Source organism: Panthera pardus, unplaced genomic scaffold (genome assembly GCF_024362965.1).
Source record: "Panthera pardus isolate Hobbes unplaced genomic scaffold, ASM2436296v1 HiC_scaffold_2, whole genome shotgun sequence".
In the NCBI taxonomy this organism is placed as follows: domain Eukaryota; kingdom Metazoa; phylum Chordata; class Mammalia; order Carnivora; family Felidae; genus Panthera; species Panthera pardus.
Window position 1 is genome coordinate 110,500,511 of NW_026526765.1, and position 18,666 is coordinate 110,519,176.

At 39.5% G+C, this 18,666-nt stretch overlaps 1 protein-coding gene and 1 long non-coding RNA gene across 4 annotated transcripts in view; one reads left to right on the forward strand and one right to left on the reverse strand.

Moving 5' to 3' along the window:
- Positions 1 to 18,666, forward strand: part of LOC128778304 (cAMP-specific 3',5'-cyclic phosphodiesterase 4D-like) — a 475,712-nt gene that overhangs the window by 33,877 nt on the left and 423,169 nt on the right. Inside the window, exon 1 of one of the 3 annotated variants that reach the window (XM_053907344.1) lies at positions 2,921 to 3,138. The exons of 1 other annotated variant lie outside the window; for it this stretch is intronic. The gene's annotated coding sequence lies outside the window, so the exon portion shown is untranslated. Of the gene's footprint in view, positions 1 to 2,920; positions 3,139 to 12,087; positions 12,713 to 18,666 lie in introns of those variants that run through there. One more of the 3 variants, XM_053907345.1, reaches the window with a different exon arrangement.
- Positions 1,266 to 2,974, reverse strand: LOC109246437 (uncharacterized). The gene is made up of 2 exons (XR_002071357.2): positions 2,659 to 2,974; positions 1,266 to 1,422 (listed from the first exon to the last, which is right to left on the reverse strand). It is a non-coding gene; the product is annotated as an uncharacterized LOC109246437 (long non-coding RNA).

The following is an 18,666-nucleotide window of genomic DNA, read 5'->3' on the forward strand; positions in this document are numbered from 1 at the left end:
GGCTTTTAGTGTCAGCGTTTGAAGTGTTAGCAGTTGCCTCTCAGCACACTGGTCCCAAGATCTCTGGTATCTTCAGGTAGAGTCTAGCACTGTGAAAATCATGGAGCTTTTTATTCACATTAGCTGGAGTGGGTTAATACACTGTCAGTCTCTGCTGGTTTGACACATAATGTGGTGGGTCTGAGCGTTTCTTAGGGTTATCTCATGAGTGAGTCGTTTGGTTATGTAAACAACAGGGCCAGACAAATTAGATTATGGGGCTAGAAATCTTTCTTGGTCCAAGGGACAGTTCTTGGTCAACTGTAGCTGTTCTGATACTTGAGATTTCCTGACAGTTGTTGGTTCAGAAATGATTTGCATTCCTGAGCTAGTTTTCTTTTATCCGGATCATCTTAATTCTTCTCTATGAAGTCGAGATCAAGAAAATGAGTAAGAACTGAATTGAGCTGTTGGGGTGACTCTTGAATACCATGAACTTCTTAGTGCCAGATGAGATAGCCAACACTAACTGATAGTGATGACAGAAGACAGTGTCCCTAGCCAGAACCTGCTGACATAAATCCTGGTGAGTTGAGAATGATGGTTGCTAGAAGCAAGACTCTAACATATCTCACTAATAATTTGAGGCAAAAGAAGATGATAGTATTGGTATGTATATTTTTCACTTTCCTCCACCATGACATTATTTTCAATAGGGCAAAGAAACAAATGTAAACTGCATAATCCACTCAAGTTGGATCATGCTGAACCATGACCTTCTTTGTTACAGTATAAGGGTTTCCTGTCGGTGTGACGGTTCCAGGTAGTAAGTATCTAAATCTTCCCAACATTGCCAAGTAGAAGTAACATGTCTCAGGCTATCACAATTTTTTAAAATTCTGGGAGTGGATGGCAACAATGGTCTTAAAGAAATCTCTCATCGTGAATATGTTTTGAGTTGAAGGTTACCTACTAACAGATGAACAGCTTGAAATTGAGTCCAGCAAAACCCTTAGGGTTTGTAAGGGTCAAGGGGCCAGGGATCAATCTGTAGCTTGGCTACTACATGTTGACGTAGAGAATGTACAGAAGCTGTGAAAGCTTCTAACTCAGAGATGCTGGATGCTTGCCGGCCATTGTCTTGGGTGGTAAGATAGTTGTGTACAAAACTGTTGGATGTGAAGTCTCCCTGTGGGAAATTTTGGGACAAATACATGTAAACTGACTTAAATGGCTCAGTTGAGAGTATTCTTGGCCTTGGCTATTGACAAATGGATATTTGGACATAGGAGTTGAAGGGGATTTTAATGGAATTTTATTAAGGGAATAGGAAACTATTTTAGACTAGAGTATCCATGTTATCTGGGAGTAAAGGGAACAACATTTAGGAAACCCACTTCCTTAGAACTTTTGCTTCTCACGTAGTCATCATAGGTAGCAGCACTGTCAAATAAACAAAGGTTTAATTAAAAAAATTGCACGAAGGAAAAATATTCTTCCCTGGCTTGTCACAAATTGGACAATTCAAAAAAAAAAAAAAAAAAGCCTGGGGTGGGGGGATGGGGGGTGGGTAGTGGGATTGCCAATAGATGACTTTTTCTGCTATGTTTTTCATCTTGGTGTCAAAGCTCACATTGAATTCAGTCAATTACAGCAAACAAAAAACACAGAAATGTCTCTTCTGTTACTGTTGGTTACATTAAATCACACAAAAAAGGGAGTCTCCCTTCACCACTTGTTCCTTTGGGAACACATAAAACTGACACGATTTGAATATTGTGAAGATTCCCTTTTCCCTTGGTAAGCATAATGATTGATTTTGTTACTTAAAAGTGTACTACAAAGGTTTTGTTGTTGCTAATCTTACAGTGGGGAAAAAATTGGTCAAAGACACACTATCTGCTGAGGATTTGGACGTATTTGTCATTAGGTAAAAATGTCAAGTATGTGAGGGCATGGTATTTGGATTACGTATAATGTCAATTTTTTTTTTCTATTTTAGTTACTACTTTTACTTACAAATGTTTACCACAGATCTTTTAATAACTACAAATTTAGAAGTTTGGAATAACATGTAGTTGCTATAACTAACACTTTGAAATCTAATAGGATCTCAGGAAAATACGGCCACGGGAACCACAGGGCCATGGGAACTCTGTCAACTCTGTCCAGTGCCGAACTCTCCCCCCGCAATCCCACCATGGTACATTCTGGTACCTTCTCTTGTGGTCTCAGTGCCAAGGGCCAGAGGAACTGAGCAATGACCTATCTTCCCAGTTTACTCTCTGAGCATAGTTATTTATTTTGAGATAGGAAAAGCATTTCATTGTGCTCATGAAATGCGTCTCCTGTCCTACCTGCCTCTGTACCCTTTATTCTTGTTTCTATGGGTGGGTGGGCGGGGAGGGGGTGAAGGCTACCCATCTGAAAAGGTACCTGTAAAACAGTTCTGAAAACATGATTTCCTTTTCTCCACAAATGATCATTTTGGTTTCAAGTGTGTTTCAGGTACATGAAACCTCCCCCTACTCCTACTTACTTAATAGCAAATGACCATACAAAAGACAAGAGTGGAAGAAGGTAAAATGAAATTGAAGCACACCTAACTGCCAGAGTGACTTCATGTATATGATTTTGACTCAGCATTACTCCTCCTATATATAAAAAGATGAGAATTACCTCTGGCTTTGCTGCTGTAGTTGCCCTTGGACTTCCGGGGGTAGCTTGGTCCCTTAATGCAGGCACGGTTGGGATTGCCATGCCAGACAAGATCTTGCTCCAGATCTAGTCACATTCTTCCAGGTCATCTGTTCTCCTTCCCTCCGACAGTGAAGCTGTGATTTTTCTCTGGCCTTGCAGGGAAATGTGATTCCACATAAGCACATTATTGTGTGGAATATCTCATCTTTGTTGTTCTAGTGCAGTCCTTTCAGCTTTCCAGAGCCAGTTAGACTTGTTATGAGGAGCTAAGTGATTGGCTGGATCTGGGGCTCAGTTTCATAAATTATAGCCCCGTGCACTAGAAGCACGAGTCCTATAGTTGCTGTAGTTCAGAGGCCTGCCAGTTCCTGCTTTAACGCATATGTAGTCGTAACTGTGTTCTAACACGGCCTTGGATGTTTCTGTCCTAAATAGCTGACATTGCATCTTCAAGACTGTGTGAGTAATCCTGACTCTTTTTTTTTTTTTAAACTCAGTAAATTAATTACATGCCCCGAGAGGGAGTGATTGTAATTAGAAAATACTGAATTAGCAGATGATTCATTTTCAAGGTGCTGTACTATATGTATCAAGTTCAGTGCAATTAATCTTAAAGCTTGTAAAACCCGGCACGGTTATTTGAGATTTTTGTCACGAGTCACAGTCAAGCTGCATTTTCAAGGAAGCTGTTGCGTGCATTTGCTAGCCCTGTTTGTTTTATGGGGTCAGTAAGTTGATAGAGGTCCAACATGGGCAGCTAAAAACAGGCTGCTGGTGTCAAAGCAATGGCTGAGAGAGCACGGGAGTCCGGCAAGTTTCAGGATTTCCTACCCCCACTGTCCAAAACTGTAAGGGAGCTGCAAATGATAGCAGTCCTTTTGGGACACAGGTACATGGCAGTTAGAGCAGTTAGAGAAAGGAGAAATGTACAATTACGACAGTGCTACTATTCTTCACTGTCCTCTGAAGCTGACTTAAGACATAATCTGTGAATAACTAGAACATTTTTATATGTATAGAAATGCTCCTCAGTGGTTCTGTTTATGTGGTAGAGAGCTGAATGAGAAATCACTAGCTTGTTTTCAAAAGCCTTAAAAGAAGTACATTAAATACACACAGACATAAGCCTAACAGAATAAAGTATGCGGATTAGAATTTGTGGTTTTAGCGGATCAGGATCAAATTAGTCTAGAGAAGCTGCTGTTAGGACTGTATAGTTGCTGGGGGTGACTTCTGTTGCTGACAAGGTTTAAGACAAAGCTGGAGTGGATTAAAATGAGAAACTAGAAAACATCAGCATTATATTACCTTCTTATTTTTTTTTTTTAGCATTATATTACCTTCTATAGCATACACTGTAGGATGGAGTTAATACCGAGTATAGACTGGTGAGTGTAAGCAGTTTACTTTTTACTTTTAAATTATTAGTGATTTTTCCCCAGCCTTTCATTAAAACAAAAGGCTTTTGCCTATGAAGTTGGTACTTAGAAATATTTTTTCTTCCTTTCCAATAATTTTTATACTTTTTTGCAATACAGCACACAACTAGGTAATTTCTTATAATCTGACTTGTTTTCTAGTTTACTTTTTGCCTAGTTTTTCCCTCTTCAAACTTACAGATGCAAATGTATCTATTTGTCACATATGTAAACCTCAAGCACAAATCGCTTGAACATTTTGGTAAAATTGTGGGTTCCTGTGGCGAATAAAAGCTTCTAACTGCTATAGCAATTATTTGCCAATTACTATAAAAATATTACTTATATACTCAAGAGCAGTTTATTTTTGGTTGTACCTGTATAAATGACTGACATGATTAGCTGGTAGGGGAGGAATATTAATTGTGTTTTTGCAAAATTTTATGTTTAGATCACACTTGAAAATGCAAAGTTTTGTTAAAAATATTTTCACTTGCTGAAATGTGACTTCTTAGGTCACACCAGTGGATGAGGTTCATAAAAGGAAAGAAAAATCACCAACATAGGATTCTTTTCTGTATCAACCAAATGTATGTAAAATGGTTTTAAGTAAAAGCAGTTCCAATATATTCTTTGAGAAACACATTTACATTATGAAGACAGGATATGCATTCCTTTATCAAAACAGAAGAGCGAGTTGATTTATTGAGTGTCAGTAGCCACAGACGCTAATACTAATAGTTGATGCGCTCGTTGTTCTACATTCCTAACTGTGTTAGTGGAAGAAAGTGGTGCACCTATGAAAGGAATGTGGTCTCATCTCTCAGGGTGGTTCGAGTCCCATCTAGACTAAGATGTGGGTGGGGGTGGAAGCTGATTTATCTAACCTGGCTTCTGACTTCCAAGCTGGCACCCCTTTCTTGTGGGAGGGTCCCTTCCACCTTTTCCTGCCTTCATTCTTTATACTAACTTGCTTGGGCTCTTACTTAGATGAATCAAATAAAAATGATTTAAGCTCATTATCAAACTTTTACAAGCTGCCCATGCAATTCAGAAGGTACCTAGAGCAGGTGTTTAGGGCTCAGGGAAATATTGCTGTATTGGGCTTCTGAGTGCCTCAGTTGGTTAAGCGTCTGACTTCTGTGCAGGTCATGATCTCGTTGTCCATGAGTTTGAGCCCCACATCCGGCTCTGAGCTGTCAGCACAGAGCCTGGAGCCTGCTTCCAATTCTGTGTCTCCCTCTCTCTCTGCCCCTCCCCCTGCTTGCATACTCTCTCTCCAAATAATAAACATGAAAAAATTAAGATATTAAAAATAGAAACAGTGCTGTGTATACACTACGATTATTGACAACTTGCTTTGGTGCTTTGTAAAGGACTTTTACCTCTTCAGTTCTGCCAGAAATGCCAGGGACACACCTCCTTCTTGAGAGAGGCCAGGGTATTAAGAAAAGCAAGAGTAGAGGGTTGCCAGGTGGCCACTGGATAGCAGTGAACAGGGCATTGTGAAAAAGGAACAGATCCTTTTACAGATAAGGATCTGTAAGACTGCATGTCTGCCATAGACAGATGGATTTGACAAAAGATGTATCCAAAAAGGAATGCATTACGTTATGATTTGCAAAGTGTTCATGAATACGCATTGGCACTTGGAAAGTATTAACACTACCTACTAAAGCAATGACATAAATCCAAGTTGGAAAAAAAATTTTATTGATTGAATTAGATTTTCCAGCGTTAGCTGATGAATTTTGCTTTTGGAAAGACTTGATCTTCTCTAAGACTTTTTTTTTCTGGTTGTATATATAGCACTAATCTTACTGCTTAATTTTGCTCAAGAATTTAATTTTTCCTCCTTGGCATTTTCAAAAGAGTTGCTGTTCCACCTTGAGTATGTTTTAAAGGAAGCAGAGCAAAACAAATGAGGCACCTCCCCCAGCCCACCCCATTGCACGGGGTACATCACAAAGAGTTAAACACCTTAGATTTGTGTACTACTCTGTGGAACGCAACACTACCCATTGGTAGAGGAGGAGATTTAATTTAATTTAAAAGCAATTATTCCAATGATACAATGTGTGCAGGTGATGTAATTTCCCATTTTATTGATCGCTAGCAAGATTGCGTCCCTCCAAGTTCAAGAGGTAGAATGGCTTAGTGAAATAATCTTGCAGTCAGTGAGCTCATGCTCAGGTCATTAAATTTTTCTAAGCCTCAGTCTCTACGTCTGCAAAAGGGAGATGATGACGTACGTTCTGGTATTTTACTGTGCTGGTGAGTATCAGCAGCACAATGAGAAAGCGTTTCTCAAAGAATGTTTTAATTCTTTGTATATTGCAATGTATCCTACAACTACACGCTGATAGTATGGCAGATGCTCATGACACTAGTTCCTCTATTTTAAGAGCATGTTCTCAATATTGGAGAAATACTTAAAAATTTTTTTTAAATTTTTTTTTGAGAGTGAGAGTGAGAGTGAGAACGAGAGAGGAGGGGGAGAGGTAGAGAATAAGCAGGGCAGGGGCACAGAGAGAGAGACAGAATCCAAAGCAGCCTCCAGCTCTCAGCTGTCAGCACAGAGCCCGATGCAGTGCTTGAACCCATGAACTGTGAGATCATGACCTGAGCCGACATTGGACGCTTAACTGACTGAGCCACCCAGGTGCCCCCAGAAGTACTTCTTAAAGTGAAGGAAGTCTTCGTTGTTTAATATTGAAACGTTACAAAGGCTTTTAGAACCTCAGTCCTTATCTGTCAGTTACTTGAGTATTAAAAATACCATTAGGTTTACTGTGACAGGTAAACGTGATATTCTATGTGAGAACATAATGAGTAAACTTCTAAGTGTCATATGAATGTTGCTTAAGATAACTGTTGCTATCAGCCTATTAAAGTATAAATCAGTTTTTAAGAAAGAAAATATCACATGCATTTCTTACTGAGTTGTTTGATTTCTTTTCTAAACTGTGTCTGCTTCCCTCAGGCAGGATGGGTTTTCTTGTTGTTTAAGCTTGTGTGGTGATTTTCCTTCCATTTAGATATAAAACCACACCAGGACTGAGATCAGCGTTCCTTCACCGGATACATTTAGAATTGCTAATGATGAAGTTTGAGAGGATGTAGTTTCCTCACAGGAAAAAGTGAGTTAGGAAATTCAGTCAAAATTCTTGGACTTTTTATTCCTGTCTTGACTTGCTTTATTAAATTGAAGTAATGGAATACTTGTGGAGGTTTTAAACTGTTGCTGCTCCCAGGAATAAAATTAATGGTCTAAATGACTTTCTGAATAGTCACTAGTTCCGAATTCCAAATTTGTCAGTAGTTCTACTTTGCCATATCATCATCATTTTGGGATATTGGCCACAGTCATGTCCTATGCTTGAGCTGCTTGAGCTTACTGTTAGGATGCATTTAATTATTTCCCAGCAGTAATATCTGTTAGATGGAAGCACTTCTGCCTCGACAACCTTTTTTTCTCTTCAGATGAAATTGAACAGGAAGCACAATAAGCAAAATGAATATGAATAGAATGGAGCCTCTCCCGCCTTTATCCCATGCACCCTACCTAACATAAGGTACATAAGGGGACTTCCTAGAAATGAATGAATTTCATTTGTAGTAGAGAATGGAAAACTGTTAGTTGGAGACATTAATCTGACTTTCTTGTGCCTTTGGTGATGGGGTAAGAGCCCTCTTTACTAACTTAAATGATGAAAGAATTTTTTTTAACTTCTTTTACTCCCTCAGCTTTATCGAGATACAGGTGATATACAACACTATGTAAGTTTCAGCTGTAGAGCATGTTGATTTGTTACACTTAAGGGTTGTAAAGTGATTGCTGTCATAGCATTAGCTAACCCTTGCATCATGTGACATAATTACTATTACTTTTATTGTAGTGAGAACACTTAAGATTTATTCTCATGGCAAATTTCAAGTATGTAATACAGTATTACTAACCATAATCACTATGGTATATTTTAGATCCCTGCAAATTATTCATGTTCTAACTGGAAATTTATACTCTTGGACCAATATCTTCCCTTTTCCCCCACCCCCTGGCCCATAGCAAACACTATTCTGCTCTATTTCCGTGAGTTCAGCATTTGTGGCTTTCACACGTAAGTGGAAACCTACAGTATTTGTCTTTTCTCTGTTTGCCTTATGTTGCTTAGCATAATGCCGTCAAGTTTCGTTTATGTTGTCACAAATGACAAGATTTCCTTCTTTTTTGTATATGAATAATATTCCAGTATATGTTTATTTCACATTCTTAACCCATTCATCAAGGACACTTAGGTTGTTTCCATGTCTTGGCTATTATGAATAATGATGCAATCAACATGGGAGCACAGATGATTCTTCAACATCCTGTTTGTATTCTCTTTGGGGATATACCCAGAAGTGGAGGTGCAGGATCATATGGTAGCTCTATTTTTAACTTTTTGCGGGGAACGTCTGTAATGCTTTTCATGGTAGCTGTACCAGTTTAGTAAAATGGATCTTGGTGGGTGCATTCCTCTCATTCAAGTGGTGCTCTCAGGGCCCTGCTCTTATTACATCATTACCACCAACCAGGTCCTTGTGTTGTGGCAGAGGGGAAGATGCCCCAAGGATTGTTCACATTGTTGTGGCCAGAGGTGGGTCACATGGCCTCACCTAGATACAGCATGCAGTCCTATTTCTGTCTGCAGAAAACAGAAAGTTGCTTTGGTGACCAGCCAACCAATTTATACTTTTTTTTTTTTTTTTTGCTTCTTTCCTTTTTATTCCATTTCTGTTTCTTTTCTTTCTGTTCTCTAGTATGTCCACATAGAATCTAGGCCTTGTAACCATGAACCAAAGGTTAAATTAAAAAAATACAATCTTTATCATCTAGAAGAAATTAGGAATATAACTTTACTTTTAAATTATTTTTTAAATTTATTTTTATTTTTTTAATTAACAATTTAGTGTTTATTTTTGAGAGAGACCGAGTATGAGCAGGGGAGCGGGAGGAGTACAGAGAGAGGGAGACACAGAATCTGAAGCAGGTTCCAGGCTCTGAGCTGTCATGACCTGAGCCAAAGCTGCCTTTGGCTTAACTGACAGAGCCACCCAGGCCCCCACCCCCTGCCCCCTACTTTTAAATTCTTAATCTCCTATGTTCACAACTTCTCAAGACTACTGAGAAATAATTTTATGAAAATTATGATTATAAAGATGATTGTTGATTTAATCTTTATATCCTATTGTGAAATAAGGGGTAATGGGATGTTTTTCTTAATACATCTAGCCCGTCCTCTTCTGTGTTAGGTATTTGAATCTCTCACTTTGTAGTTTCAGAAAAGCCTGTGAAGAAAATGAGTAACTGGGAACAGAAAATGATTGAAACTTATTCACTCTTTCCAGTTCCTTGAGTATTTTTTAAGTTGTGCAATGAGTATTAACTTATCATTGGACAAAAGTGCTCACCTACATATAAAGAGTATGTAGCTTTTGGAGAACAATTTGTTGCATGGAGTGAGGAAATGTTGCAAATAATATAAGTGTGGTTTGTAGATTGTTTTCTAGAAGGTGAAAGATTTGTCTCCACTCCGAGGTCCTAGAAATTAGCGAAAATGTTAATGGCACAAATGAAAAAGACTGCAGATGCCCATTTAGTAACCAAAAATATTTTTCAGGTCATTGCTATTGAAAACAATCTCTCTATAAACTTTCAATTTTCTTTTAATAAAACATCATAAGCCAATTTTAGTCCTTTACTCTGGATACATTAGGGATGAATATTTTTGTTGGGTGATAAGCCAATATTAACCTCAGTTATTTTAACAACAAAATGCCTTTTTTCCATATAAGCCAAATTTACAATTGAGCTATTTAAGAAATAAAGACAACAAATAAAAATCTCTTTTAATCTTCACATCCTGATCTAAGAAATAGAAGGACTAAATTATTTTACATACTCATATTTATCTGATGAAACTAGGAGTTCTTAAAAAGAATTTTCCCATAACACCATTTACTTGTTTATTGGTCTGGCTCATTCCAAAAACAATCTTCAGTGCAACATTGAAAAAGAACAAAATCTCCTCAATCTAAGGTCTAAAAGCTCTTTTTTTTTTTTTTTTTAAAGTTTATTTATTTTGAGAGGGAGAAAGTGTGAGCAGGGAAAGGGCAGAGAGAGAATCCCAAATAGGCTCTGAACTGTCAGCATGGAGCCCAATGTGGGTCTCAAACTCATGAACCCAGAGATCATGACCTCAGCTGAAGTTGGACGCTGAACCGACTGAGCCACCCAGGTGCCCCTCTTTTTATTTTGGTGGAACTGAACAAAAATAATAGACTCTTATTAGTTTTTACCCCGAGCATTGAAAACCATTGACATGTCTCAAATGTTAGATTCTGAAGATTGCATTACATTTGGTAGAGATTTTACATGTATCTTATCATGTTCATGGTCTTTGTAATAAGGCAGCTCAATATAGTTATAAGGTAATGCCTTGGTAATGTGTAGTAACTGATAAAAAAAAAACTGCCTGGGTTCAGATCTCCTCTCTGCCTCTTTGTAGCTGTGTTTATCTGTTTTCATCTCCCTGTACCTTATTTTCCTTATCTGAAAAGTGGGGTAATAAAAGTATCGACCTGGTTGGGTTGTTGGGTACACTGAATAAGTTAATATACATAAAAGAGTTTGGAATGATGCATGACTCGTAGTAAGTGCTTTATAAATGTTTGTCTTCCCATGATTATCTGGGGGATTTGATTATTTCTTAAAATATACACTCTAGATAACTGGAGTTTATTCAGTCAGTTTCAAAATGCTAATAGCCAATTTTGATGGGTTTTTCTAAATGGGTCCTTGATGTCTGTGTGTTTCTTCTGTTGTAAGATTAAATGGAATCTTTCCTCTGGCAATTCAGAATCATCATTATGACCATCAAAAAATGGAAGTTTGCTCTAAGTGATACTGAGTCAGGTGACATAGAAATGATGAAGATGACTGACCATAACGAGTTTAGGAAAAGTGTTTTACCCCTAAACTAGCTGGTCCAGGCTGCCCTGTTGTTTTTGTCTTCTGTCTGTTCTCAAGGCTTTTGGCCTTTCCTCTGTTAGCCTCTGTTAACACTCCTGCTTTGAAATTCCTGTTTCTCTTTTGCTGTAGATTATAAGCATTTATTTTTGAGAGAGACACAGAATGCAGGAGGGGGAGGGGCAGAGAGGGAGGGAGACACAGAATCTAAAACAGGATCCACGCTCTGAGCTCTCAGCAGAGAGCCCCACACAGAGCTCAAACTTAGGTACTGCAAGATCATGACCTGAGCTGAAGGATGTTTAACTGACTGAGTCACCCAGGGGCCTCGAAAATAGTACAGTTTTTGAGAAAAATTGTATATAAAATGAGAGAACGAGCATTTGCTCAGGGTGTTAATTCTCCCCCTGAGAGTAATAAGAACATGAGTGCATTTTTTCCTTTTGGGAGAGGGTTATGTTTTAAGCAGAAATTCTTAAAGTATTTCCTGTGGGCCAAATCTGATTTTGTAAATAAAATTTTATTGCAACACACACTCATTAGTTTATATATTGTTGCCTGTTGCTTTTGCACCACAAGTGCAGAGTTGGGTAGTGGCTGCAGAGACAGTATGGCTTGCAAAGACTGAACTGTTTACTATATGGCCCTTTATAGAAAAAAGGCTGCTAAACCCTGTTTGGGAGCCTTACAGTTTTGGGCAGAGTCTAAATAAATGAGATGTTACTGTGTTTAGTAGTCTTTGCTAATTTGCATATTCAATTGCCTATAGCACTGCCTCTCCTAAATATATTGTGGATAAACAAGAATAATTGCACTAGCCTCTGTTGAATAAAGGATAAACAGCCCATAATAGCACATTGAGAAAATTAACAGGAGGTGATAATGTCATTGACAAGCAAAGTGGAATGGGAATCCTCACTTTGGTCTTTGTTGCTCTACTGTTACACATAACATAATGTGAAATTACATAACCTTCTCTTGTGTTGTATAGAATATTCTAGAAATGTTTCTAGTTAGTAGCTGCTTTTGTTACACAATTGTCCAGTGAAAATGTAAATGCCTCTCTTGTCTCTTTTCCCACCTTTACTTAACTGTTCTTTATCTTTCATCTTACATTTATCTCTGGTCTTTATCTTTTCCGTAAAAAAAAAAAAAAGTTTTTGAAGTTTCCTACATTGTATTATTCTGGACTATCCTGCATGGGAAAGGACTCTGAACCTGACTTTGAATTCTAATTTAGTCACTTTATAGAAGAGAAACCTCAGGAAGTCACATTGCCACCTCCAGTTTCAGTTTCCTTGCCTATAAAAGGGAGACAAGAATCCATGCTTTGCTTACCAAATGCTATAAGCTGTTTGGATAGCCCCAAAATTCATGTGTTGAAATCCTCATGGCCAGTATTAGGAGTTGGGGCCTTTTGGCAGTGTTTAAGTCATTACGCACAGCCCTAATGAATGGAGGTAATGCTCTGCATAAAAGAAGCCTCATAAAGCTCTCCAGGCCCTGTTACCAATTGAGGGTATAAAGAACAGTCTGCAACCTGGAAGAGGCCCCTCACCTAGCCATTCTGGCACCCTGATATTGGACTTCCACCTCCAGAACTGTAAGCAATAAATTTCTGTTGTGTATAAGGCTCCCAGTCTATGGTATTTTGTCTATGGTATTTTGGAACAAACTAAGACACTACACAGGAGGAGCACATGAGACTAAGCTAGGAGAGGACTTAGTATCGTGTCTTTAATAATATTCTCAACGTGGCCTGGCTTATTTTCATACAAAGATGTGTATTTTTGTGGAACAGAACATAAAATGTATTCTGGATGAACTAAAACTTCGCCTGGACTGGATACGAGGCTCTGAGTGAGAAGGAGGTTGGGTGAGAAAAACCTCTTCAAACAGCATGTGTGTTATTCGAGTGTCTGCTTTGTTACTTCTGTAATGTGATGGCTGATGATTTAGTTCAGACCTCTTGGGAAATATGCTGAGAGAAAAGAAAGATGGGTAACCTTGGAAGGGGGAAAAGGTAGTGCTTATGTCAGTATGAAAGTCTGACTAGAAGCAAATTATCATTGGTGCATTTTAGTTCTAGATCTTGAAGTAGGTACATTTGGTACATGAACAGGAAGGTGGTTAGCTTTTTAAAGATGAAAGAAGGAAGAGTTTCCTTTCTTGAAAACGGGCTCCAGTGAGAATCACAAGTCCCCCGTGATGAGGCCAAGGAAGGATTACTGAAGAATGAAGTGAACATATGTGGTTCCATTTTGTTTTTATTGGAGCCCACAAAGAAAAGCAGCAGTTTCCTGGGTATAACATATTTATACTTGTAAAAGATCCCCTTTTATAATTTAAGGGGATGCCAATAGTTCAGCTTGGAATTGCAATTACACTGAATGTATTTCTTCATCATCCTGTTGTTTTTAAATGACTTAACAAACTTGAACCAGAAAATTAAGACTTGTTTTTCCTAGGTAACTTGTTATTTTAATTCTTTTGACTATTGGAGACAATATTTTAAAATTGTTACCTTGACTTTAAGCTTAGGGAGACCCCTGACAACCTCCACTTTTAACATCTTGGTTATTTGGAGGGGTAATTATCCAAGTTATATCAGTTAGCGATGGCTGTGTAACAAAGTACTCCAAAACATAGTGTCTTAAAATGGCAACCATTTATTATTTTCATGAATCCACTGGTTAGGTGGGGGAAATTCTGCTTATCTAACCTAGATTCTGATTATTTAGCTGGTCTTACTCATGCACTAGTGGTTAGCTGGCCATCTGATCTGTCCTTGATTGGGAAAACTCTGTACTACTCTACATGCCTTTGATCTGTGCCCCCCATCCCTTCAGTAGACTAGTCTAAGCATGCTCTCAGTGTAGTCACTGGTATCCAAAAGTAGGCCAACTCATTTGTGCAAGAGGGTGGGATGGCAACACATATGTGCTTTTCACCACTCTGTGTCATATTTAATAATATCCCATTGGCCAAAGCAAGACCTGGTAGGACTCAAGAGTGAAGGAAAGTTATGAGTCAAACAGTATGGATACAGGGAGGATGTGGATTGGGGCCTCAGTTTACCAGGTATTACTTTGGTCTTTTCCCTCATTTTAGCAGCCCCTGCTTTGGCAGTTTTACTGTTCATTTGCACTTCAACAGACTAGGCCAAACCATACCTCCTTATCTCCATTCTGCCTAGTTATTCATCACATTTTTTTTTTTGAATAATAGCTTTTTAAAATTTAAATTTTTATTTAAATCAAATTTAGTTAACATGTAGTGTAATAAATGATTTTCTGAGTAGAGTTTAGTGATTGGTCACTTACATATAATACACAATGCTCATCACCACTTGTATTTAAAGCTTGATGAAGGGATAGCTTGTCATTAAAGGCTAAAATAAAAATTTTACTTTATTTACTTCTACAGTCCCCCTCCCATTTTTATTTTTTATATTTTAATATAATTTATTGTCAAATTGGCTTCCATACAACACCCAGTGCTCATCCCAACAAGTGCCCTCCTCATTGCCCATCACCCACTTCCCCCTCCCTTTTTTAAAGCCGTATTAAGCACCACAGATTTTTTAAAAAATTTTTTTAATGTTTATTTTTGAGGGAGACAGAGACAGAGCAGGGGTGTAGGGGAGGGGCAGAGAGAGAGGGAGACACAGAATCCCAAGCAGGCTCCAGGATCTGAGCTTGTCAGCATAGAGTCAGATGTGGGGCTCAAACTCATGAACCGTGAGATCAAGACCTGAGCTGAAGTTGGACACTTAACTGACTGAGCCACCCAGGTACCCCAAGCACCACAGATTCTTATATAATGATACTCTTTTTTTCTGGTTCTATCCACATCAATCCCTGAGCTGTATTCTCCAACTAATTTCTGTGTTTTGGGGCTAATGCTCAAGTAGCATTTGGAGGACCTTTGTGGGTGGATCTGTGTGTTTTTAGTCTTCCTTTCACATGGTTTTGCTTTTTGACTTTCCTCTCTCCTAAACTCCAGGCTTGCATTTCTTGCTTTGTACTCTTCAAGTCCTACAGAAACGTCAAATGAACACGTTACAAAGAATACTCATCATCCAGCTGTTGTCATTCACTAGTGCCTTCAATCAACAAATATCTGTTGGATGTCTTCCACACTATTTCAGGCATTACTAATGGAGTAGTTGTACAATATTTGCAGAATGCAGGCCCTCCTGTACTTTATAATCTAGTGGGGCTTGGCAGACAGCAAACAAATGCCTGAATCCCTCATTTAATGTTTGATAGTGATAAGTGTTACAGGGAAATTGAAGCCAGGTGAGTACAAAGACTGCAATGGAGGAGTGAGTGGGTGTTCTGGGAAGGCCTCTGAAGTAAGGAGGTGAGCTGTGAAGATCTGGGGAAAATGCTGCAAGCCCAGGAACGCTTGTTACAAAGGAAGCCTGGATAAGATTCAATGTGGTAGCAACCATGCTTACAGTGGGAAGAGTGGTAGGAAGTGTGGTGTGGAGACAAACAGACGCTGGTGCATGTAGAGCACAGTAAGGTCTTTGCATTTATTCTGAGTGACCTGGGAATCCATTGGTGAGACATGAGCTAGTTTCAAGGGCAGAAGCTGGGGTGCCTTGACAGCCTTGCTGGGCAGAGAGGCTGAGGGGCTGCCTTAGGAGAGTAGCAGTGAAGACGGAGAGGGTGGCAGACTTTGGAGCTCTCCAAAATGGGTTTCATTTAAATAAACCAGATTTAGATATTGACATCAGCTCTGCAGAGTTGAGCATATGGACAAGTGTTTCCCAAAGTAGACCCAGCATACTTCCAGTGATTTCTGAGTTAATTTTAGGTGCTCTATCACATGAATGGACCTTTTAAATTTTAGCGATTACTTATCAACTTAACATGCCTTAGGAAAGATATAAAACTTGCATATAAAACCCGTGGTCCTACATAAAGTTAATGCTTGAGATGAGGATGAAAGTATTGAGTCTATTACAAAGTTGAATGAAGAAACAGCAAAAATCATGAGGGTTGTCTCCTGAATGACTGGTTTTAGGGTGTGGTGACAAGAATTATTCAAAAGGTTGAGTTCTGAGGAATAAGTGAACAGTGACTCTGGTTTTAGGATTGTATGTAATCGTAATCACATCTTCCCACTTACTGATGAATTTTGTGAAGCTCTCTACTGAGCACCTTATAGATGATATTTCATTCTCACTGCAGTCCTAAGGGATGTGGATAATGAGACTTTGATATTCCCGTTTAACAGAAGAGGGAAGTGAAGTTCATAGGAAAGACATAATTTGCTCTAGGAAGTCTGAATTTTCAGATCCCACAAGATTACAGAAGTAATGTCTAATTTTGGTAAATTCTCTGCAAACAGGGACTTAGTTTGTTGGACACACTAATGTGCCCTTAGCACCTAGAATAGTGTCTGATACATGTTAGACATTCAGTCAATACTGCTGAATGAATGAAAGATAAAAGGAGTGGATCTTTTATTGAGGTCTGAGTCAAGAGTGGTGAGTGCTCATGTTCCTCACAGTAGGATAAGTTTTAGGATGTCATCACCTGGAGTTTTATTGGAAAGGCCGTATTTGGACCTTATGGTGTATCCTGAATTCAGGCTTACCCAAGCTTCTAACTTGAGTCTTATATTTTCCTCCTAGTCTCCTTTAAGAGTGTCATCCCCTTCTCTGGCTATAACTATGTGGCAAACTCCCAGATCTCACACTTCGGTTGTAGAATATATAAACCCACTAACAAATTTGGAGCCTCTTGAGGGCACTGTAACTTCTGGCAAGTCTCTTAACCTCCTTTGTGCCTCAGTCTTTGTCAGTAAGAGCAAGAGACAGTAGGTGGATCTGAGCCCTTTCCTGAGTAGACCTATGTGTGCCAGAAGAAAGATAGGGACAAGATGCAGAGGGAGGGTGACATGAGGTGACAGATGACTTGAAAATCAAATGGTATTCATTGTCCATTCTTCTTCAACATCCTTGTTTTGCTTTTTACCTAGAACTTGAAAAAAAATGTTTATTTTTAAGTGGGGGAGAGCAGAGAGAGAGAGAGAGACATAGAATCAATCCCAAGTGGCTCCATGCTTCCATCGTGGAGCCCGACACAGGGCTTAATCTCACAAACCATGAGATCATGACCTGAGCCAAAGTCAAGAGTCAGGTGTTTAACCAACTGAGCCACCCCGGCACCCCTTGCCTAGAATTTCTTAAGGAGTTAAATAATAGTTTTTCAAGGTAAGTTTTCTCAAAAGTCTTGATTTTTCTTCTTTAAAAGGCAAATTTCTGAAAGCAGTTGTTCATACACTTGGGATCCTGGGTGAAGCACTACCATGCATCAAAGAAAGCTGCACACACACTCTTTCTTTGATGGTAGCAGCCACATGGGGGTGGCCAGTGCTAGGCAGTGTATGCTAAGGGGCCCCTGTGATGGGGCAAGGGGGCTACAGACCAAACTGACCATAAAAATGGGCTCCTGAAAGGGGCAGGAGGAGCTTCCTAAAGGAAGGTTGTTATAGTGAAAATGAGCCTGGGGAGGGTGTTAGCACAAGAGGGCCTTGGCTCCAGAGGTGGGAGCAGTGGAGAGTGGGGACATGTCTGAACAAACTCGACATGTTCAGTTCTCACTGCCAGAACTGCTGTCTTCCACTCCTCCACTCATATGTGCTACCCCAGATCCCCAACTGACCCTGGCTGCACACATTTTTTGAATCCTAAAGTGCATAATTTCTGCAAAACTATGAGGGGGTGGGGTATAAAGATGGAAAACTATGTTATTATCAGCCTCTGCAAAGTCCTAATCTCCTGGGTGAAAGACATAGATAAGATTTCTTCTGCAAGTCTGAGGAGAGGTAAACTATACACTGAGATAAACACCTGCTTTGGGAGGGCAGGGTCAGGTGAACCAATTCCAGATGGCTGGATCTATGAAGCCATTTTGAAAGAGAAAGTTTTCAAATTTAGCTTTGTGGGAAGTAGGATAGGGCTTTGATGTTTGTCTTTAGGAAGAAAGGGGGCTGTTGTCCAGGCAAAGCAGACAGCTTCTTCACAGGCCTGGAAGCTGGAGAATGCCAGGGCTGGGGAAGGGTGGGGTCAGGGGGCACAGAGAACCTGAACACTGGGGAGGAGGCAATTAGGATGGGTGCTGGACCATTAGATAGAACCAGGAGAAGGTTATGGGTTACACTGTATGCCTGCTGAGTCCTGTGAACTTTATTGGTGTGCATGGTGAGCCTTTCACACTTAGGTGTGGGGCCTTCGGGAGTGGATTGGTAGGAGAAGGGAGTGGTCAGATCTGTGTGTCCTAGGGGCAACAAGGAGACTGGTTCCTTTTTATAAATTTTTCTATAGGAATTTTATTTATTTTTAGTTTTTATTTTACTTGAGAGAGAACACAAGCGTTTGTGAGTGTGGGAGGGGCAGAGGGACAGAGAGAATCGCAGGTTCCATACTCAGTGTGGACCCTGATGAGGAGCTCAATCTCACAACCCTCGGATCATGACTCGAGCTGAAATCAAGGGTCAGATGCTCAATGGATGAAGCCACCCTGGCATCCCCCTGGGTAG